This window comes from Schistocerca cancellata, chromosome 4 (assembly GCF_023864275.1).
Source record: "Schistocerca cancellata isolate TAMUIC-IGC-003103 chromosome 4, iqSchCanc2.1, whole genome shotgun sequence".
In the NCBI taxonomy this organism is placed as follows: domain Eukaryota; kingdom Metazoa; phylum Arthropoda; class Insecta; order Orthoptera; family Acrididae; genus Schistocerca; species Schistocerca cancellata.
The window spans coordinates 558,578,016-558,602,577 of NC_064629.1; positions in this window are offsets into that span (position 1 = coordinate 558,578,016).

Genomic DNA, 24,562 nt, shown 5'->3' on the forward strand with positions numbered 1-24,562 from the left:
AAATAATAATGTGAATTCTTTACAGACGAATGGAAAAACTGACAGAAGCTGATCTAGGGGAAGATCAGTTTGCATTCTGTAGAAATATTGGAACACGTGAGGCAATACTGACCCTACGACTTATTTTGGAAGATAGATTAAAGAAAGGCAAACCTATGTTTCTAGCATTTGTAGACTTAAAGAAAGCTTTTGACAATGTTGACTGGAATACTCTCTTTCAAATTCTGAAGATGGCAGTGGTAAAATAAAGGGAGCAAAAAGCTATTTACAATTTGTACAGTAACCAGAAGGCAGTTATAAGAGTCGAGGGACATGAAAGGGAAGCAGTTATTGGGAAGGGAGTGAGACAATGTTGTAGTCTATCCTTGATGTTATTCAGTATGTATATTGAGCAAGCAGTAAAGGAAACAAATGAAAAATTTGGAGTAGCTATTAAAATCCATGGAGAAGAAATAGAAACTTTGAGGTTCGCCAATGACATTGTAATTCTGTCAGAGACAGCAAAGGACTTGGAAGAGCAGTTGTATGGAATGGACAGTGTCTGGAAAAGAGGATATAAGATGAACATCAACAAAAACAACACGAGGATAATGGAATGTAGTTGAATTAAGTGGGCCATGTTAAGGGAATTAGATTAGGAAATGAGACACTTAAATTAGTAAAGGAGTTTTGCTATGTGGGGAGCAAAATAACTGATGATGGTCAAAGTAGAGAGGATATAAAATGCAGACTGGCAATGGCATGGAAAGTGTTCCTGAAGAAGAGAAATTTGTTAATGTTGAGTGTAGATTTAAGTGTCAGGAAGTAGTTTCTGAAAGTATTTGTGTGGACTGTAGCCATGTGTGGAAGTGAAACATTGACGATAAATAGTTTGGACAAGAAGAGAACAGAAGCTTTCGAAATGTGGTGTTACAGAAGAATGCTGAAGATTAGATGGTTAGACAACATAATTAATGAGAAGGTATTGAATAGAATTGGGCAAAAGAGAAATTTGTGGCACAACTTTACTAGAAGAAGGGATCAGTTGGTAGGACATGTTCTGGAGGGCAGCATGCAGGGTAAAAATCGTAGAGGGAGACCAAGAGATGAATACACTAAACAGATTCAGAAGGATGTAGGTTGCAGTAGGTACTGGGAGATGAAGACTCTTGCATGGGATAGAGCAGCATGGAGAGTGGTATCAAACCAGTCTCTGGACGGAAGACCACAACAACAACAATTAATGAATGAAAAACAGTAAGAGTAGATAAACATTTGAGCATTTTTTTCTCTTCGTTACACTTCAGTTATATACTCAAAAGTTTAAGATGATGAAAATGTGACTTCTATCTCTAGATCTTCTCATTGTATGTAACTGTTTTTTCATATTTAATTATCTCTAGCTGATTGTAATGCTTACAACTTCAGTTAAGAGAACTACTGCACTTCTTGGATACGTGTTGTGGTATCACTTATTTGTAAGAAGAATATAAGTGACTTAATATCAATCCCCATAGTACATCATAAGTGCTTTTTCTCCTCTCCTAAGATGCTTATTCATTATGGACATTGCTAATGATACTTCATAAAACTCTCAGTAATCTGTTAATTGAGAAAGATAAAAAGAAGTCGTCTGGTAATATGGTACTTAAAGTTTCTTAAAAAAGAGAATACTGCCTTCAGGCATGGATCCAAGAGGGGGTCATGGGGCTCATGAACCCCCCACATATTACACAAAAAGTTAAAACAAAACCAGTGTGGTTGCCACTGATGTAAAAGCGTTATTAGATTATTATGATTACCTTAAAACATTGTATATATTTTACTGTAATTATAGTTAAAACCTTGTGGCACATTAAATGTTAAGGTGATAGTAAATGATGATGATGATGTCATGTGAGTAGGGCCTCCCATCTGGTAAACCGTTCGCCGGGTGCAAATCTTTCGATTTGACGATTTGACGCCACTTCGGCAACTTGAACATTGATGGGGATGAAATTATGATGATTAGGACAATACAACACTCAGTCCCTGAGTGGAGAAAATCTCCGACTCAGCCAGGACTCAAACCCGGGCTCTTAGTATTGACATTCTGTCATGCTGATAGTAAATGATATTTGGGGGAAGGAAGGAGAGAAACAGTGCTAAACTGTGAAAAAAAAGAACCATTGATCTGCACCTGATTACCAGTAGCACATTCAAATTCTACCGGATTAGTGAATTTAAACTTTGCAGAATATGTGGAGAGACCCTTTGAAATAAGAATTATGACTGACAGAATGTTGTGTTTAGCAAGCTATATGCACATCTTAAATTAAGACTGACAGAATATCCTATTTAGGCGGATTTATTTATCTTACAGCTCGAAACATGTATTTAACTTGCATGGGCAATGTTATAATGATTGCATTTATTAAAATATCATTTAAGTATATTTAACATAACATTCCTGAGGTCAAATCATGTCAGCACCATACTGTATGGGCACTTCAATGTAAGCCATTTTTTTAACTCGTTTTTAAAAATTCTACCAGAAAGCTGTTTCAGGTTGTTTGGCAGAGAATTATAAAATATTGCTCCCTTAATGAATGGGGTATTTGTTGTTAGATAGAGCATATGAAAGTCTGATTTTTGTCTTGTATTGTAATCATGGATTTCCATATTCCTGTTTGTCACTTTTTTGTCTTTTTTCACTAATAATATTGATTGAAACATATATACTGCATAGATAGTCATAATATTAAACTTAATAAATGGGTTTTTACATGAAGTTCTGGGTATTACTTTTGCCATAGTTCTTATTACTCTTTTCTGCAATACAAATACCCTTTTTATATTGTATTGGCTACACCCACCCCACATTACAAATCCATAAGATAGATGGGGATACACCAACCCAAAATACGCTATTTTTATTGCTTCGATATCTAAATATTGCACTAATCTCCTTAGTAAATACAGACTAGATGTTATTTTACTACAGACATGATCTATTTGCTGATTCCACGAAAGTCTGTCATCTATATATATCCCCAGAAATTTACATTCTGAACAGGTATTTTCCTGAATGTCCTCATTTAGAACAATATTTTTATTTGAACTTCTTGTCTTAAAATAAATTAAATTAGTTTTGTTAATATTGACCCTCAGGTTTTCTTTTTCAAAATGTGTTTGTGCTTTTTCAACAAAATTCTGTACCACTGAATTTTGGTCATCATTACTACATGCCCAGAAAACCCCAGAGGTGTCATCAGCATACATAGTAATACGATAACTAGTATCTAATACTTTTGGGAAATCATTCACATAGCAAATAAACAAGAAGGGGCCCAAGATAGAGCCTTGTGGCACACCAAAATTTATATTCCTTATCTTTGATCTTCTTTTTGCAATTACCTTTCCATTATCATACACAACTTCTGTGCATTGTTGTCTATCTTTAAGGTAAGATTCTATTAAAAGCAACAGTTTCCCACTGACACCATTATAAGCAAGTTTACTTAAAAGAGCGCCATGACGGACTCTGTCAAACGCTTTGGAAAGATCTAAAAACACTCCTGCCATTTCGTAACCCTGATTTATTTTCTCCATCAGACAGTGTACAGACTGTACTGCTGCAGATATGGTGCTCCGACCACTTCTAAAGCCGTGTTGGAAATCTCCTATTAAGTTATTCATATTATAATGATCAATTAGGATTCCTAGCATCATTTTTTCAACTAATTTACCAAACACTGAGGTTAAGGCAACTGGTCTGTAGTTCTGTGGTTGTTTTCTTTCCCCTTTTTTTATATAAAGGTTTAACTATAGCAAGTTTCAGTTTCTTCGGGTGGATGCATATGTTCTTTAAAACATAATCTTCTAGGGTAACTCAGAAAAAAGAATCAGAAGTTAAAATGTTGAATAATTACATTATCTATTTTACTATCTTTCTTAGAAAGGGACCTAATAAAAGCATAATTAAGCTCACAATGACAGTTACAGTATGCATTACGAACATGACTCAGTTGATGCATTACAGGAAGAACAGGATTTCAGTAATGTACTTCAAATATATTGGTATCATTGAAAAAATAAATGCAAAAAAACTTGGTCCATCTCATTCCAAATGATAATCCCCAGTAAGAGCCCCTGTTTAGTATTCCATTTAAAATCCAGTCAAATGTCTCAAAGGCGGAAGAGATACTGAAATATATAACAGAGTGTCTATATTCTGGGTTGGGGTGGCCAGAAAAGACATTTGTTCCTACATGCCAGTGGAGCTCTGAATTAATGGGGTGGTGGTTGGAAGGGGGTGGGGGAATTCTCTGTTCATCAAAGTCAACAATATTCAAAAGTGATTAAAGGGACAATAAAAATACAGACAATAACCAGGATTGTTGAACTTAAATAGATAACAAACAACTTGAAAGTATTAAAGTGAGAAGTATTGGAATACAAACAGTGCAAGATGCTAGACAAAGAGGTGAAATTTCAGTGAAGCTGGAAGGCTTCATAGTGCTGAACGGAAAGCCAGGAACTAGAGAGAGGAAAAAAAGGTGCATATTTATGTGCTTCAGTATAGGATTTGTAGTGCTCAGGGGATAAGAAGCTGGTGTAACTGAAATGAAAATTAGGTCAGAAAGAATATCAACGTTGACCACCCAGACTAGTGACACAATGTAGACAATAGCAAACATACACATTATTTTGACTAACGATAACGACAGGAATGACTCAAAAGTGACAGAATTTTCTGGTAGGTCATGATACACTGAGAAGCATTCAGAAAGGCAAGTGCAGACACTCACAAGCAATTGTAATCTACAGATTGGAATGGAGAAGTAACAAAATGAGACTGAGGACAACACACTGATGATAACACACTTCAGAGAAAGCCAAATAAGAAAAAGACACACACCAGTATTGCTGAATTCCAGATTGGCCATTCAGTAGTCAACTAGATAATCACTTAATATCCAATGAGTACCAAGGTCAGGAAACACAACAATAGAATTATTCTACTAAATCACAGAAATCAAAAACAGTTGGATTCCAAATAGGAGCAAATAGTCACAGGTTGAACAGAGTAACTAGAAAACCAAACTAAACAGAGGAAAACTAAGATACAGATAGGACATATATGAGGAGGGAATTGAAACAAACAGTGAATGAGAAGACATGAAACTGAACATAGGGAAAAAAAATTAAACAACCATGAAAGGAAGAAAAGAAAAATAAGCTTTTAACTGATCAACCAGAATATTATGACCACTGACCTATTATCTATATAAAATCATCCAGGATACAGCAGTCTCACCTGGAGAGGTATGACTGCTAGCTGACACATGCACAGTGCATGTAATATCACTGAGTGTGCTGTTCATGTGTAGAATGGTAGAGGCATGTGATCTATCTGAGTTTGATCAAGAGCAGATTGTGATGGCCCAGAAGCTCAGAAAGAGCATTTCAGAAAGTGCATGTCTTGTGCTGTGGTGAGTGACCTCAACACTTGGTGAAACCAAGATGAAATCGCATACAGACATCATGGGGTTGGGCAGATACCCCTTGTTACAGATGCTGGACTTCATAGGCTGGGAAGGCTGGTAAAACAGGACAGGCAGCCAACTGTGCTGGAACTAACATCAGATTTTAATGCTGGGCAGAGTACAAGTGTATATGAACACACAGTGCACCAATCACTCCTAACATCTACATCTACATCTACATGGTTACTCTACTATTCACAATAAACTGCCTGGCAGAGGGTTCAATGAACCACCTTCAAGCTGTGTCTCTAACGTTCTACCCTCGAATGGCACATGGAAAAAACAAGCACTTAAATTTTTCTATGCAAGCCCTGAGTTCTCTTATTTTATTGTGATGATCATTTCTCTGTATGTAGGTGGGTGCCAACAGAATGTTTTCGCAATTGGAGGAGAAAACTGTTGATTGAAATTTCATGAGAAGATCCCACTGCAAAGAAAAATGCCTTTGTTTTAATGATTGCCACTACAATTCACATATCATGTCTGTGACACTATCTCCCCTATTTCATGATAATACAAAATGAGCTGCCCTTCTTTGTACTTTTTTGATGTCATCCGCCAGTCCCACCTGATACGGATCCCACACTGCACAGCAATACTCCAGAATAGGGTGGACAAGCATGGTGTAAGCAGTCTCTTTAGTAGACCTGTTGCACCTTCTAAGTGTTCTACCAATGAATCGCAGTCTTTGGTTTGCTCTACCCACAATATTATCTATGTGATCATTCCAATTTAGGTTATTTGTAAGTGTAATCCCTAAGTATTTAGTTGAATTTACAGCCTCCAGATTTGTGTGACTTATCGCGTAATCAAAATTTAGCTGATTTCTTTTAGTACTCATGTGAATAACTTCACACTTTTCCTTATTCAGGGTCAATTGCCACTTTTTGCACCATACATATATCTTATCTAAATCATTTTGCAAGTCATTTTGATCATCTGATGACTTTACAAGACGGTAAATGCCAGCATCAGCTGCAAACAATCTAAGATAGCTACTCAGATTGTCTCCTATGTTGTTAATGTATATCGGGAACAATAGAGGGCCTTTTACACTTCCTTGGGGAATGCTGGGTATTACTTCTGTTTTACTCATTGACTTTTTGTCTATTACTATGAACTGAGACCTTTCTGACAGGAAATCATGAATCCAGTTGCACAGCTGAGGCGATACTCCGTAGGTAGGCAGTTTGGTTAGAAGACGCTTGTGAGGAACAGCATCAAAAGCCTTCTGGAAATCTAAAAATATGGAATCAATTTGACATCCCCTGTCGGTAGCACGTATTACTACATGAGTATAGAGAGCTAGTTGTGTTTCACAAGAACGATATTTTCTGAAACCGTGCTGACTATGTGTCAATAAATCATTTTCTTCAAGGTACTTCATTATGTTAAAATACAGTATATGTTCCAAAACCCTACTGCAAATCGACGTTAGTGATATAGGCTCATAATTCAGTGGATTACTCCTACTTCCTGTTTTGGGTATTGGTGTGACTTGAGCAATTTTCCAGTCTTCAGGTACGGATCATCCTGTGAGCGAGTGGTTGTATATAATTGGTAAATATGGAGCTATTTTATCAGCATACTCTGAGAGGAACTTGACTGGTATACAATCTGGACCGGAGGCCTTGCCTTTATTAAGTGATTTAAGCTGCTTCGTTGCTCTGAGGATATCTACTTCTATGTTTCTCATCTTGGCAGTTGTTCTTGATTGGAATTCAGGATTATTTACTTTGTCTTCTTTGGTGAAGGAGTTTCAGGAAACCATGTTTAATAACTCTGCTTTAGTGGCACTGTCATCAGTGACTTCACCGTTGTTATCGTGCACTGAAGGTACTGACTGCGTCTTGCCACTGGTGTGCTTTATGTATGATCAGAATCTCTTTTGGTTTTCTGCCAGATTTTGAGACAGAATTTCATTGTGGAAATTATTAATAGCTCTCGCATTGAAGTATGCGCCATATTTTGAACTTATGTAAAACTTTGCCAATCTTGGGGATTTTGCGTTCTTTTAAATTTGGCATGATTTTTTTTTGTTGCTTCTATAACAACGGTCTGACCCATTTTGTGTACCATGGGGGATCAGTACCATCACTTATTAATTTATGCGGTATATATCTCTCAATCGCTGTTGATATTATCTCTTTGAAAACATTCCACAACTTTTCTCACACTTACATGATCAGATCGGAAGCAGTGAAGACTGTCTCTTAAAAAGGCGTTAAGAGCATTTTTATCAGCTTTTTTAAACAGATATACTTTGCGTTTCTTTTTGATGGTTGTAGGTGTTATGGTATTCAGCCTAGCAGCAACTGCCTTGTGGTCATTAATCCCTGTATTTGTCACAATACTCACTATTTGTCCAGGATTATTTGTTCCTAAAAGGTCAAGTATGCTTTCACAACCATTTACGCATTGAGTGGGCTCATGAACTAATTGTTCAAAATTATTTTTTGAGAAAGCATTCAGTAGAATTTCGGATGATGTTTTATGACTGCTGCCAGCTTTAAACATATAATTTCTCCAGCACTGACTATAATTGTATGAGCGGGGTACTTATTTGAAATGAGACTCAAGTTTTCTTTTAACTGTTCGGCAACTATATCTTCTGAGCCGGGGGGTCGGTAAAATGATTCAATTAATAGTTTAGTCCGATTGACAGGTATAACCTCTACCGATACTATTTCACATGAACTATCTACTTCAATTTTGCTACAAGGCAAACTACCTCTGACAGAAATAAATACTCCAACACCAACTGTATTTAATCTATCCTTTCTGAACACTGTTAGATTGTTTGAAAAAATTTCGGCTGAATTTATTTCTGGCTTTAGCCAGCTCTCTGTACCTACAACTATTTGAGCTTCAGTGCTTTATATTAGGGCTTGGAGCTCTGGTTCTTTCCCAACACAGCTATAACAATTTACAACTACAATAACATTCATTTCTACAACAACCTTACTGTGTTTTACCTGCCCACTTTTAGACGGACGTCCCTTCTGTGGTTCCCTGAGACCCTCTAACCTAAAAAACCACCTAGTCCCTTCCACACAGCCCCCGCTACCTGTGTAGCTGCCTCCTGTGTGTAGTGGACTCCTGACCTATTAAGCGTAACCCGGAAACCCACCACCCGATGGCGCAAGTCAAGGAATCTGCAGCCTATACAGTCACAGAAATGACTGAGCCTCTGATTAAGAGCCTCCACTTGGCTCTGCACCAAAGGACCACAGTCAGTTCTATCGACAATGCTGCAGGTGGTGAGCTCCACCTTAATCTCGGAAGCAAGACTGGCAGTCTTTACCATTTCCACTAGCCGCTTGAAACCAGACAGAATCTGCTCCAATCCAAAGCAACACTTGTCACTGGTACTGACATGAGCCACCACCTGCAGTTGGCTGCACCCTGTACTCTTCATGGAATCCAGAAGCACACTTTCCACATTCAGAATGACTCCCCCTGGAATGCACACGGAGTGCACACTGGCTTCCTTCCCCTCCTTGGCAGCTATGTTCCTAAGGGGCCCCATTACACACGTAATGTTGGAGCTCCCAACTACCAGCAAACCCACCCTCTGTGAATGCCCAGACCTTGCAGGCTGAGAAGCTTCCTCTGGAACATGGTGGACGACTGCATCCAGCTCAGAGGCATCGTCAGCCACAGGTAACACCCAAAACCTGTTCGTCAAACAAACCAGGGAGACCCTATGATTGGCTCCTCGGAAAGTTTTTCACTGCCTGCCAGACTTTGGATTGATCTCCCACTTGACCACAGGTGAGGGGTCAACACCAGTGCAGGCAGTAACTGGGGCAGCCACAGCAGTGGACGAATCGGAGGACACGTGGTATGTGCTCGATGTCCCTTGCATCCCCGCATTCGATCCCCCACAGTAATGCCCCTTAGCAGCAGCCTCAAGCTGTGTGACAGAAGCCAAAGCAGACTGGACTGTGAGTGAAGGGTTGCCAACTCAGCTTGCATCTGTACACAACAATCACAGTTCCTATCCATTACTGCAGTCGCTCCTGTTTGAAGCTCGTAAAAAATATGTAACAAGTGAACGGTGTACTCGCCTTATTAGTAGCAGGAACTAGTGGTGCTGCTCTTGCTGACAGTCTAACCGACACTAAGCTGTTCTAACCAGACAAACAAAAGCCTGTATGATACGAGGGTCAATACAAGCGTCGATAACAACAGTGGTACTGTACGCTACACTGTTATTAAAATAAAAGGTTGTGCCTAGAAAGCACTCAAACATGCAAGAAATTACAAAAGTGAACTAGTAACTACCCAGGTAACTGAAAATAAGTCGCTCCTGTTTGAAGCTCATAAAAAGATGTAACAAGCGAATGGTGTACTCGCCTTATTAGTGGCAGTAACTAGTGGTGCTGGTCTCACTGACAGTCTACCCAACACTAACGATGCGTCTCCACTGCCAACGAACCATGCATATACAAATCTTAACACCATGACATCGGCAGCTATGACTGAAATGGGCACGTGAGCATGGGCACTGGATACTAGCACAGTGGCAGAGTGTTGCATGGTCTGATGAATCTTGATACTTTCTTCATCATGCCAATGGGAGGGCGCAAATACATCATCTTCCAGAGGTACAGGTCCGTGACACCTTTACTGCAGGCCAGAGACAAGCTGGTGGAGGCTTCATTACACTCTAGAGAACATTCACATGGGCATCTGTGGGTCCAGTGGAGCTCATGCAAAGCACCATAATAGCCAAGGAATATTGTACACTGCTTGCAGACCATGTACACCCCTTCATGACGATCATGGTTTGTTGCATTCCCACTGGCCTGTTACCTACTGCAGACCAATTTTTCAAAATGTTTTGAAAACACTTGAGGGGCTGATGTGGATTTGAAATTAAAGGTGGTGTTCTTATTTCCATTTTTATAGATGGGTGTGACTACTGCATATTCATTACAAAATATCCACTGCACAGTTGACTAATGACAAAGATAACTTGAAGAATGGTGGTACTAACAAGTTAGCACAAGATTATAATGTTATGACTGAAAAATTACCATGACCAAAATAAATAATGTTATGTACCAATTTCATTTATAATGTTCTCAGGTGTTGTATTTCATAAACCAAAGTCTACTGCTATTTGCAAACAGTGGCAGCTGGAATAAATCTAGTGCATCTTTACACTGTTGTTCATTAGTGGGTGCAACATTTGCTGCCTCAGTGAGGAATTAACTGCTGGAACAGGTGATTAGTGATTGCAGTGTCTCTGCCAAAGCTGTTATCTGCAAAACAGAACTAAATTACCTCAATGTTTTTTATCTGTATATTATTTAACAGTGCTCCAGATTATTTACTATTATTCTTCACGTGTTAATTGCTGTCCGCAGTTTGTATTTTTTGCATGTTTTGTTAACAGACTGAAGTATATTGCAATGTTTATGGTCATGGAGTGTCAATTCTTAGTTTGGAGCGGATCCTCTGAATCAGGCATAAGCAGGGGCATAGATAATTTTTTTCTTCTTGGGTGTGGGGGGGTGGGGGTGGTATTCAGTTCTGTTGAAGTACTAAATACTCATTCAGATAAGTATCACATAATATCAGTAATATCAGCAGCTGAACTGTCATAAACTGTTTCAATATTTAGTATTGGGACAAAGAGTTGCATCAACTGAAAATGCTGACACTATTGTGGTAGGAGTGGCGGTGCTGTGTTGTGAGGAGTAGAACAACATTCAAGAAACATTTTTATTAATCACATAAAATCTTAACTGACAATTCAAAATCAAGAGCTCCCTGCCAGTTAACCACACAATACAACATATGGCTTTTAGTGACCTCAAAACATGGCCATTAAAAGAAAATACAGAACAGAATGACTTACATAGACATAGACCAGATTTAATTCTCACAGTAGCCAGTTGTCAATGCCACATCTGAAACACATTAAAAATCTCAGACCTATGATGTCATTTACATTTGTCTTTTTGAAACCATTACATTACAAGCACTATGACTTTAAATCCAGATGATCTTAAAAAATTTAAAAAAATGCTGTCTCAACAGAAGTTTCAAGAAACACAGTATGTTCTAAATAAGAACACCCAAAACATGCAGAGTCAAAACATTAGCAATAAGGATGGATACCAGTTATCACAGATGGATATAGAAAAAAACACAACTACTGCCATTGAAATGGCAACATTAATTAACATGGAACTTTTGACCACTAGTCAGTAGTGAATAGAAAACACCCTTACAAATAAAGAACGAAATCTCGTTTAAATATATCTATAGCAAATTTATCGGAGGTCCATAACTACTTGACCCTGACACTCAACAAGTTCCTAGTGAGCCAAAAACTCAATACACTTGAGCATCATTCCATACAAGCTAAACTGAGCCCACACTGATCCAAGATAATATGGCAGTGGCAAACCTTGTTGGTAAGGTTGAGGCATGCTGCACACACAAGTTATGGACTGCCAGTGAGGTGAAAGATGATGTTTTCTTGCTAATTGCTTGACAAGGAAGACCGTACTCAGAAAGTTGTTCTGCTGGAATAAGCCCTGTGGTGCCCCATCAACAGTTGCAGTGAGCTTCTGTATTTCTCTGATGGCAAGTGCAGGACATGTCACAGCTGTTCAGTGGTTGTTAAGAATGACTTGGTGACATGATGATATTCAAACATTACAGATGCAAATGAATGGAGAAAAAAGCACTCTACTTGAAAAATTCAAATGCCTATTGGTGTTGATGTAAATAACAAGTATTTCTCATCTATACACTTCATGTTATTCGACAGGCCACTTCAAATGCTTTCTTTCACAGGATAGCTGACCTGGTCAGGCAGCACTTTGCATGAGAATGAAGGGGCAGACAATTTGTCAACCTGAAGATTAGTGTTTCTGTAACATTTAGGATTAAGTAGAAGAAGCATTGTGCAAGGAATTGGCAACATCCCTACCACGTATATTGTTATACAGATGAATAAATAAATAAATCATGACTTCAGATAATTAAAAGTAAAAAAAGAGATACCAGGAAATAATAAGCATACTCTTAAAATGACTTACCCACTTTCTTCTTTCTCTTGAGGAGGTTGTCTATAACCTCAAGTGGTGTGTGATATACACTACTGGCCATTAAAATTGCTACACCAAGAAGAAATGCAGATGATAAACAGGTATTCATTGGACAAATATATTATACTAGAACTGACATGTGATTACATTTTCACGCAATTTGAGTGCATAGATCCTGAGAAATCAGTACCCAGAATGACCTCCTCTGGCCATAATAACAGCCTTGATATGCCTGGGCATTGAGTCAAACAGAGCTTGGAAGGCATGTACAGGTACAGCTGCCCATGCACCTGCAACACGATACCACAGTTCATCAAGAGAAGTGACTGGCGTATTGTGACGAGCCAGTTGCTTGGCCACCATTGACCAGACATTTTCAATTGGTGAGAGACCTGGAGAATGTGCTGGCCAGGGCAGCTGTTGAACATTTTCTGTATGCAGAAAGGCCCATACAGGACCTGCAACATGCGGTTGTGAATTATCCTACTGAAATGTAGGGTTTCGCAGGTATTGAATGAAGGGTAGAGCCACAGGTATTAACACATCTGAAATGTAATGTCCACTGTTCAAAGTGCCGTCAATGCAAACAAGAGGTGACCGAGACAAGTAACCAATGGTACCCCATACCGTCATGCCAGGTGATATGCCAGTATGGCGATGACGAATACACGCTTCCAATGTGCATTCACTGTGATGTTGCTAAACACGGATGCAACCATCATGATGCTGTAAACAGAACCTGGATTCATCCAAAAAAATTACGTTTTGCCATTCGTGCACCCAGGTTCGTCATTGTGTACACCATCGCAGGCACTCCTGTCTGTGATGCAGCATCAAGGGTAACTGCAGCCATGTTCTCAGAGCTGATAGTCCATGCTGCTGCAAACATCATTGAACTGTTCATGCAGATGGTTGTTGTCTTGCATATGTCCCCATCTGTTGTCTCAGAGATCAAGATGTGGCTGCACGATCCGTTACAGCCATGCGGATAAGATGCCTGTCATTTTGACTGCTAGTGATACGAGGCTGTTGAGATCCAGCACAGCATTCCGTATTACCCTCCTGAACCCACTGATTCCATATTCTGCTAACAGTCATTGGATCTCGACCAATGCGAGCAGCAATGTTGCGGTACGATAAACCGCAATCGCGATAGGCTACAGTCCGACCTTTATCAAAGTCGGAAACGTGATGGTACACATTTCTCCTCCTTACACAAGGCATCACAACAACATTTCACCAGGCAACGCCAGTCAACTGATGTTTGTGTATGAGAAATCGGTTGGAAACTTTCCACATGTCAGCACATTGTAGGTGTCGCCACTGGCACCAACCTTGTTTGAATGCTCTGAAAAGCTAATCATTTGCATATCACAGCATCTTCTTCCTGTCGGTTAAATTTCACATCTGTAGCACATCATCTTCATGGTTTAGCAATTTTAATGGCCAGTAGTGTAACTTAATTCAACTGATACAATAAAATACATTGTTTATTTTTGGAACTTTTATGTCCTCTATTGCTAAAAGAGTTGCAATGTTTGCTGGTAAGGCACTTCCGGGGTCATCAGATGCTGTACTACTTTCTCAATAACTTCTCTGGCAGCCAAATATGTTTAACATCTTCCTTGGTGCCACAAAACTTTGACCTTAGTGTAATGTGAGGTGTGGAAAACGCAGGAATGTGAATTTTGTTACCACATTGAGGTGGGACAGAAGGCTGCTATAATATGATGCAACTTTAAGCATGTGTGCACACAAATAGACAGCAGCTGTTGTACAAATTGCTCACAGAATTAAGAAGTTTATGTGAAAGCATAGATCATAAAGTTGTTCATGTACAAACACACTCATTACTCTGATAGTTTTCTGCATTACTATAGTGCTACAGCTGTCAGAACATTGAAGTCAGCAGCAGTTGTAAACATAAGAAGTTGACATGAAGTGTACCGATAACAAGTACGGAGCTGAAGCTCAACTTATAAATTGACAATCTCAGCTGCATCTACACTAGATGCTCTGTGTTGTGCCATGAATGGACGTATGGCACAGAGCACTACAGAATGATGCAGAGCAGTGTAGAACTATGCAGAATGGAGTAGAGTATTTGCCGGTGCATAGCAATGTTCCAGTGTGCTCATGTGTGTGCCAGTAACAATAGAAAATGAGAAATTCCATCCAAACTGAGCCATGTATGAACTGACCGTTTTATCTGATGTACCAGCATAGTGTGAAACTTGGTTGTTGTTATGTGGTGTGGCTCGATCGATGTGGATGCATCTCTATAGATATTGCACCACTTCTCTCTGCTGCCAAACTTTGCAGTCTGTCACTGAAGTGTTCAACAGTCAGTATTTAATGTCATATTCATTAGAACTAATAAATGCTTTATTTCAATGTGAACAACTTTAAACCTGCTTAAAAATGACTCTTGGGGATGTGGAGTGATTTGGAGGAGCCCCTCATCCTCTCCCTTATCTTTGCCCTTGCACAGAAAACACTTTAAACCCACCTTTTATCCATTCCTTGTCCCCAATTCTGTTTCATTCCACCTTGTTAATTTTAGGAGCAAAAATCCAGATTCAAAGTGCTGAAGTAATATGTTTGTAGAAATTAGTTTTATACTTGCCAGCACAGCTGGAAATATCCCACAAGCAGATTTCTGAAGGGGATGTGTGTGTGCTGTGGAAGGAGGAAAAACAATTTAAATGTATGGACATGCAAGTGATATTTATTGGATAAGATGTACCTGCTATGATGGATACATAAAGAATTAACATACTGGCATGCCACCCATGATGTTGACAAGAGATTAAAATGTGGAAGATGCTGAGTTCACCCAACCTGGATATGATGTGACGTCATTATGACGTATATACGCTTTAGTCGATTAACACACCTATCGACTTTTACGAACATTCGAGATTCTAAACTGTCGTCAGCTAGTGGTTTGTTTTGACACGTTCGATTCTGATAACAGCTCAGTGTGGCAGCGTATATGTATTTCGCCAAAATAAAAGAGCTGGATATTAATAGAAATATTCCTGACCGTGGCCTTGAAAACACCATGGACAACACATTTCATAAAAAAGTGAAGTCTTCTTATGTCCCGACCAGATTATATTGTGTGATTGTCGTATTGAATGCTTACGCCGAAAATAATATTTATTTATTATCAATATTTTAGTATGGTTTCATTGAATTGGTCTTGTCAGTACATATTAGATTGTAGCAGCATACTCTTGCTGACTTATTTTTCTTAATTTATATAGAACTCGTGCAAGTTTGTTAGCTAAGTAATTTATATGTCCATCCCAAGATAGTCTTTTATCAACCATAATTCCAAGTAATTTTACACTCGGACCGCAGAGACAGGTACCTTAGTGTCCAGTAATGACTGGTGTGTAGAATGATTGAATTTCGAACTTAAAAAGAAAAATATGAGGCATTGTTGAAGAAAAATCGTCGACCGGAGATGAAATACGAGGGGAAGTGGATTTCTCAATGTAATCTTAACGAAAGGTTAGTGTCTTGACGCATCTAAAGATTTTGGCTGCTGAGTGCTTCTCCTCACCGAGTACGAATAACCGACGCACTTCAGCTGGGTCAGAAGTACATCAATTTCTGCTTGAGATTCACAATAACCACGCAATTGCCCGTTGTCATCGATGCTGAACTCTTTTCAGCTTTTCTCTCATTAGTCTCTCGAATGCTGAACACATAATTAGAGACGAGCAACGAAAAACAACGCACAGGACACACACACAGTACAATACACGATTTAAACGAATGGCGCAGAGCACAGCGCTACCCTGTCACAACCTCTCGAAAGTTCGCAAAAGTTGAATAGTCGATATACAGTTTCTATCATTTTCGATGTAGCGTGTATACGTCATAATGACGTCACATCGTATCCAAGTCCAGTGAACTTAGCATCCTCCTTAAAATGTAGGCGAAGACACATGTACAGTGGTCAAGCTATCATGTCCCAGCCTGTATCAAAATCATTAATGAACCAAAGCAAAGGCACAGTTACAAGTACACACTCACAGGACAGAGAACAAAACAGGTACGTAGCTTGAGACTGCTCTCTATGATTTGTGTCTACACATTAGACACTAAAAACACTATATACAACATTTCAATCCATCAGTTTCAGGTGGGTCATCTCTATGTGAAATTAATTTTACACAAAGGAAAAGGCTACAATGTTCAACCATAAGTACATTAGATAGTGAATGAATCTAACTACAAGTTTATGTTCAAGTATTAATACAATGGCATTACTTCACATAAATGCAGGTCACATGCATGTGGGTAGGCAACTTGTTGAAAATATGTGAGGACTCATGAACAGGCTATCATGGGCACACAAACTGCATGATTTAGTGGGTCTTGGAACACCTGTCTACCATCCTTGTTAATGTTAATGCAGCGATAATCTAGAAGTGATTCCTGGAGTTGCACCTGGAATAGCTGTAGAGGAAGAGGGGCTGCAGGTGACAAATTACATATCTGGTGTGTGGGCTGACTGGTTCTCACTGATTATATGATCAGCCTGCAATGCCCATGCCATGTAGACAGACAAGGTGAACTTACTGGTACATAGTTTTCTGGCTGCTCGTACACTTACCTGGTAGCACTGTGACGCAAGCCAGGAAGTTGTGGAGTTGTGCTGTTAAACTCTACTTATCACTCAGTAACAGTATCTAATGTCAAGGTTTGTAGCTGTACTTAGCCTGGAAAAACCACCCTACAGCAAAGACAATCCATGCTGCCAGGGTTCTCTCTACACATGTAATATTAGCTGCATGCACAAGCATCTCTGCTGAAGCATTTGCACCATCAACTAGAGAAAATGAGTGCCAGGTGTGAACATTAGGGAGAGCATTGTCACATGTTCAATGATAGTTAAAATTTTTGTCAACAATCTCTGATTTGTAAATGTCCTCCCAGTGTTCCTCCTGTATCTTTTTCTTAAATGATTATATCTGCTGTACATTGTTTTCTACAGTCTCAAATTAACTGCTTGACATGTTTTATCATCAAACTTCACCATTATGGTCTTACTATTTCTTTTACATATAAATTACAATTAGTATTTGGGCCTAAAATAACATTTTTTGTGGCATTTTTGCTATGAGTGTCAAACATTCTTGGAAACTTTACTGTGAGAAATAATCCAAAGATGGACATCAAAAAATCTATGTCTTCTTCATCAATACTATCAGATAGGCTTTTAATGGTAAAGTATCTATAAATAAAGACCCTGCAGATATGTCTGCATAACCTAATTTACACTTTCAATAACTGATTGATGAAATTGATATTTGCAGTTCATGGTCTGTAAACTGTCACTATTAACAGTTTGTATGTGCCGACATACACTGTTGTCACCTGTTTAACAGAATACTCACTAAACTGTAGAGCCCCAGGACTTCATACCAATTTGGCATTTATTGTCATTTATCTTTCATTTTTTATTCTGTTACAACAGTATGACATTGCTCGTATCCTTCTAGATGTGCTGTTCACTTTTAATTATTTTCTAGGGATAAGAATAATACATCTGCTCATGTGGAAAATGCCTTTTCATTTTCCTTCATCGATGTCAGAAGTTAATCCTCTTTATTTATGAAACCACTTGAGTTTTGATAGAATGTACATAATGAATGTTCTTTCATTTTCATGAATTTTTTGAAGCTGCAATGTATGGAAAGCCACTTGCTGTTTCAAATGGAACTGTCATCAGGAAGAATGCACCCTAAAAAAGAGATAGTTAAAGAACTGGAAATCACAGGGAGAGGACATTGATTTAATCACAATTAATGATGTTGACAGTTAGCCATGTAAATTGCGTTTCATCAGAAGAATTCTGTTGAAATGAGAAACAGTTAATAAAAAAGTACTATCAGATGTCAGTGATGAAAGTATCTATTTCTTGTGTAATCTACAAGATGTGTGCAAAAAGTTTGCTGGATGGCCTCAGAAAATAAAGGAAATAAGTGTTACAAACAAGATACCTTTACTGGCCTTCAAAGTAATCACCATTAGCTACAACAAACTTCTGACATAAGCTGTAAAGCTGTTGGAAACTCAAAGCATATGCTTCTTGTGGAATCACCTGAAACAGTGTGGTCATGGGTTGTTGGATATCTACAACATCTGAAAAGTGTAAGTCTTTCATGGCTAATTTAAAGCAGGGAAATGAAAACAAGTCCACTAGCACCATATCAGGAGAATAAGGAGGGTGCCGAGACACAGTCATTTTGTGTTTAGTGGTAAAGTTGAGCATTCGTATCACAGTGTGCAGACGGGGTTTGTCATGTAACAAATTCCACTGTCCACTCTGAGACAGTTCTGGCTGAATCTGGTGGATGCATTGCAGCAACTGTTTCAAAATGCCCTTGTAATGCTCCACATTGACAGTCTGACATTTTGGTAGAAATTAATGATGGATCAAGCCCTTCCTGTGAAAATTGGCAGTCAAAATCATTTTAATCTTGGATTTTGTCAGTCAGTTTTTTTTGTAGGTGGGGAAGATGATGAAGACCATTTCACTGACTGACTTGGTCTTCAGGTCATATTGGTATCTCAAAGTCTCACTTCCAGACTTTTCAGATGCACCCTGTATTTATTTTTCCATCCATGAGTTGAGCAGATGTGCTTTGTGAAGTACATTTGAATTAATGTCATTACCTGTCAGACAAGCTATCACTTTTTCTTCAGCATGCCTAAAGTGTAACTCCTAGTCATTACTACAGGTCAAGGGTCCAGACACAGTTGGGATAGGTTTTGCGTTGTGACAGTAAAAACAGATGAAAATTCTATATACCAAGTACAAAACTTACAATGATCATGCAGGCAACAGGAAAAATATAGAATACCTTCATTTGATGCATAACTTCAGCAACTGGAAAAACTGGAAATTGAGGATGAAAATCATCTCAAGTGTACCTGAATTACTTAGTTTTGTCAAAAGGCTACACACATGAATATTGCAGTATTTCAAGATGACATGACTTAAATACATGCACAGAAGAAGAGTCTACTTAAAGAATAAAGCAAAAATAACAGGAAATTCAAATCACAAATAATCCATTGAATTTCAGGCTACCACTGGATTATGGCAAAGATAAGGTAGCAATCTATGGTTTTGTGAAATTAATTAACACTAATGTTTGTGTGGAAAGGTATGACAAAGCAATTTTTATTGTGTAAAATGTTTTCAGAAATGAAATTTAATGGAAATTGTTATATTCTTAATTATCAGTTTCTGAAATTTGATAAAGGAATGTGAAAGCAGTAGTTGTACAGGAGAATTCTAGGAGTCTCATGGACAGATAAGACTGTTAATAATGACATTATCTGCAAAATGAAAAAGGAGAAAGGTGTCCTAAACACAGTAAAATGCAGAAAAAAACAATATATCTCAGCCACCAAATGAGGAATGAAAACAAGTATAAACAACAGCAGAACACTCTTGAAGGAGAGAGATCTGGTAACAAAGGATGAGGAAGAAGGAGAACATCTTGGGCCATATGAATAAAATGAGAATGTACTTTATTCTTGGAATTATGGAGAACATTCTTAGGCTCACATGAATAAACTGAGTCAGAAAATATACTTCACTTAAGAATGTTCTGAATGTTCTCAGCTTGAGTAAAAGAGTCATGGAAATTGCTCTACAGGAATTACATTCTGTGATTTCATATGAATTAAACAAGAGAAAATTGTCCCAAGCAGAGAACGTTCTCCCTTTCTTTTTCTTTTTTTTAATGGCAAAATTCATGTTGTTCGGAAAGTAAAAGAGATGTAGCCCAAAGAAATACTGAAGAGATAAAGTGTAGCATGTGATGAAGTAAGTTGGGATATTTTTACTTTCCCTCTTGTTTTGCCATCTGCCTCCTTAAAATTCATTTTTTCACTTTTGAACTAATTGCCATTAACATACATGTGTATAATCTGCATTTTCAAAAGAGAGAAAGGTTGGCCCTCAGTATTAAAGAATACGCCACCAGATCTAGTTTTGTGTTTAGTTTTATGTGTGTAATTGATTTTCTAATTTATTTTGACTAGTTAGTATCTTTTGTTACAGGGTGAAATCAGTAATTGTTTCATAACTTTAATTCTATTGTTGACTTAGAAACAAATGTAAGTTCTATAGTAATTATAAACATTTGGACGAATGACAAACAGTATTCTTAAAGGATTTATTTGCCTCTATTCAAAAACATGTTAGCAAAGCCAGGCCTTAATTAATTCCAAAGTAATTACCAGTTCTGTCAAAAGTATTGTCTGCATAACTATATCTTTTAATTTCATCATTTAAACAAATAATTCGGCCAAACTCTTGTAGCAGAAGATACTGTTAAAAGGACACAATTTTTCAGTGTATTTATGAGTTACTTTTTAATTGTAATTTCCGTAAATTAAACATCAAACAGTGTGTAGTTTCAGTGCCTATTATTATGATGATATATAAAGGCCCAATTTTTGGTCTCGAGACAGTCAGTTCACGGCCAAGTTTCAGACAAGAAACCTGTGTTGATTAGAACAACAACAATACATAAACTTAAGTGTTACACCAATAGGCCATGTGTTAAAGCAATGACAGTGTCTGTATAATTTATTTGAAAGACTGAAATATTTGGTTGGGTTTTTACTGCTCATAGATGTTCAACATTAAACTATTGTAGTGGTATGTAGATATTTGCCTGCAAACTATTAATGAGGCTTTTCAAGAGTTAAACAATAGTGCACTGGCCATATAATTGTGTATTATTGGGGGTTCATGAACAGTGAAAGTAAATATCTATGAAATGCAAATGTACACCCATCGGCTACATGATTTAATGTAGTCAGTGTTCAGCTTCCACCCCCATTTTTCAGCCAGTATAGCAATGCAGTACATTGACACTGAGGACCATCAGTGAAGAAATAAAGCAGGCAAACATTACATATGGTGCCCCCAGTGGGGAATATTGCATGTGGGTACTAAACTACGACTTGCAAATTTTGAACAGTGAACTCAAGGGCAGTTTACAGTACAGTGATGCAACAGACAATCAATGCTTGGGTTTCATGGCCACAGTATGACAGGAGCCAATCAGTGAGCAGGTTCTATGGAAGCAGCCATCAGGTACCGGAGCAGCCAATCAGCATGCAGGTGGACACAGTTGACCAGTATAAAGAAGACGCTCGCCGAGAGAATTACAACTTGCAGTAGCCATGCAGGCGACGAATCGAGACGACAACTGCAGCAGCAGAGCAACAGGAGATGAGTGAATAAAAATAAGGCAATTTCACAGCAAAAATTGTTTTATATTAAGTGATACATACGAGTGGCCTTAATGAACATGGCAGTGTGACGGATGAGAATGGACAACAGGGAAGTGATGTGAAAATTGATAATGAAGCTGTAGAGGCTAAGTTTTTAAATGAACACAAAGACATAATGGTGACTATTTCAGTGGATGATAGTGGCTATAAATCCAGCATGAATGTAGCTCTGAATGATGGGGACAAAAGTTCTGTTGTAGATGGAATGATAAAAGCGTCATATACGTTGTATGGTGATGTGAGCGAAATGGACAAAAACAGTACTGAAGTGGGTGAGATCATTAAGGTTACGGAGCGGGAATGTAGTAGCGAAAGTCAGCAAGGGAAAAAGTTTACGGCAGATGGAAATGTGGAAGTGATGTTAATGCAAATTATGAGTAGTCTGAGTAGTATGTGTATGAAAGAAGACATTATTAGGGTGGAAAATATTATGAAAGAAGACCTTAGTAGTATGAAAGTAGACATTAGTATTATTAAAACTGACATGACTAACTTAAAAGATGAACTGAAGATAGAAATTAAAAAGGAACTTACGGTAGTTAGCTCTAGTCTTTCAGAATTAAATAAGAAGGTTGAGGCAGTAGGGAAAGATTGTATGAAAAGATAAAGAAAATAGTACAGAATACTAATGAGAAATTAACATCAATGAACATTAAATGTTTAGATGGGAGAAAGAAACTTTGTGATGACTATAGTAGAAGGGTGGAGGCTTCTGAAAAACAGTGTAAAGATAAAGTCAAAGCTGTCAGGAAATTTTGTGCTGAAAACAGGGTTAAACTTGAGAACCAAATCGATCAGATTAAAAATGATTTATATATGGAGGTAGAACCAAGTGTGCAGTAGTGGTAGAGGAAAAATTGTGGAAACATAAAAATAACATAGATTCAAAATTGGCTGAAATGGAGAAAAAGATGGAAAAGGTACAAAATCTAAAGCATAGAGTATCTAGTGTCCCAAACAGTCCCTCATTTGTTAGTTGTAAGAATTTTAATAATTTTGAACCACATGGGGAAGTTCATCCACTGGATTTCATTAGGAAATTTAATGATTTGCCTGAACGATGGAATGACAAAGAGAAAATGTCAGTGGTGAGAGATCTTTCAAAAGGGGATCTTATGGATGGGCAGCTCAGGTAGCTGATAGCTGTACTTCATGGAAAAACTTTGAGAAAGCATTTTTAGATGAATATTGGTGCGAAGAGAAACAGCAGAGAATTTTGAGTGAATTTTGGGGAGGAGAGAGATTTGACCCTAGGAAGGGTACTGTGAAAGGTTTCTGTCAGCTTTGGATAAACAAACTGAAATATGTGGACAAAGAGCTAGGTAGTGAATTGATAATTATGGCTTTAGAAACTAAGTTGTCTCAGAAAGTTAGAGAATTGCTTGTACCTGCCCCTAGGGGTAGTATTAGTGATTTCTTGATTTATGTTGATAAAGTGGAGAGGGTGAAGCCATCAGTGGAAGATTGTAGGAGGAATTTTGATGACAATAATTAATCACAGAGAGAATTTCAGGTCAATAGGATGAACAGATGTAATTACAGTAGAAATTCAGGGAATAGTAGGTTGAAGGATAGCCAGAATGGGCACGGAAATGGTAGGAGAAATTCAAGTAAAAGAAATGGAGGAGATGACTTTAATTCTGGATCAAACCACTTAAACTAGATAATGCTACAGTTTTGGCTCATGCTTGAGCAGGTAGTGATGAAGAGAGAAACAAGCCGGAGGCATAATTACAGAAACCAGTACCTGTATGTTAAAAGTACTGAGTGTGACTGTTGAGCCACTTGTCCCACTGTGACACAAGGTGGTGAATGGCTGTCTCATAAAATTCCTGGGGCTGCGATGTTAACCAGTACTGCACATTCAGCTGGACATCATCGCCTGAGGTGTATCATTTGCCTCTCAGAGCCTTTTTAAGGGCACCAAAAAGGTGTAATCACAGGGAGAGAGGTCCGGACTGTATGCAGGGTGAACAAGAACTTCCCATTTCAATTTCTGCAGGAGTACTGCGACTGTGTCGGCCATATGAGGCTTTACATTGCCATGGAGCAGAATGACCACATGGGTGAGATTGCCTGGTCATTTTGATTTTATCACTTGGCGAAGGGTGGTCAAAGTTTGTGAGTAATGCTGGCATTCACTATTGTTCTGTGCTGCAGGAAGTGAATCATTTTTGGTCCCTTTAAAAAGGCTTTGAGGGGCAAATGATTCACCTTGTATGACAATGTCCAGCTGTACGTGTGGAATCTTTTAACATCACAGCCCTGGGAAATTTATGAGACAGCCATTCACTGCCTTGTGTCACAGTGGGATAAGTGTCTCATCAGCCAGGGTCAATACTTCTAACATACAGGTACTGGTTTCTGTAATTATGTCTCCGGTTTGTTTCTTTTTGAATGCCCCTTATATGCAAGATTTGTATGAAACTTCCTGGCAGATTAAAACTGTTTGCCAGACTGAGACTTGAATTCGGGACAGTTTTAATCTGCCAGGAAGTTTCATATCAGCGCACTCCACTGCAGAGTGAAAATCTCATTCTGTGAAAATTTGTATGTATATCACCCTTCAGGCCAGAGTCTTAAGCAATTTGATGGAAATACTGGGAGATAATAGTTTTTCTAACTGATAATTTTGTCTGATAGGTA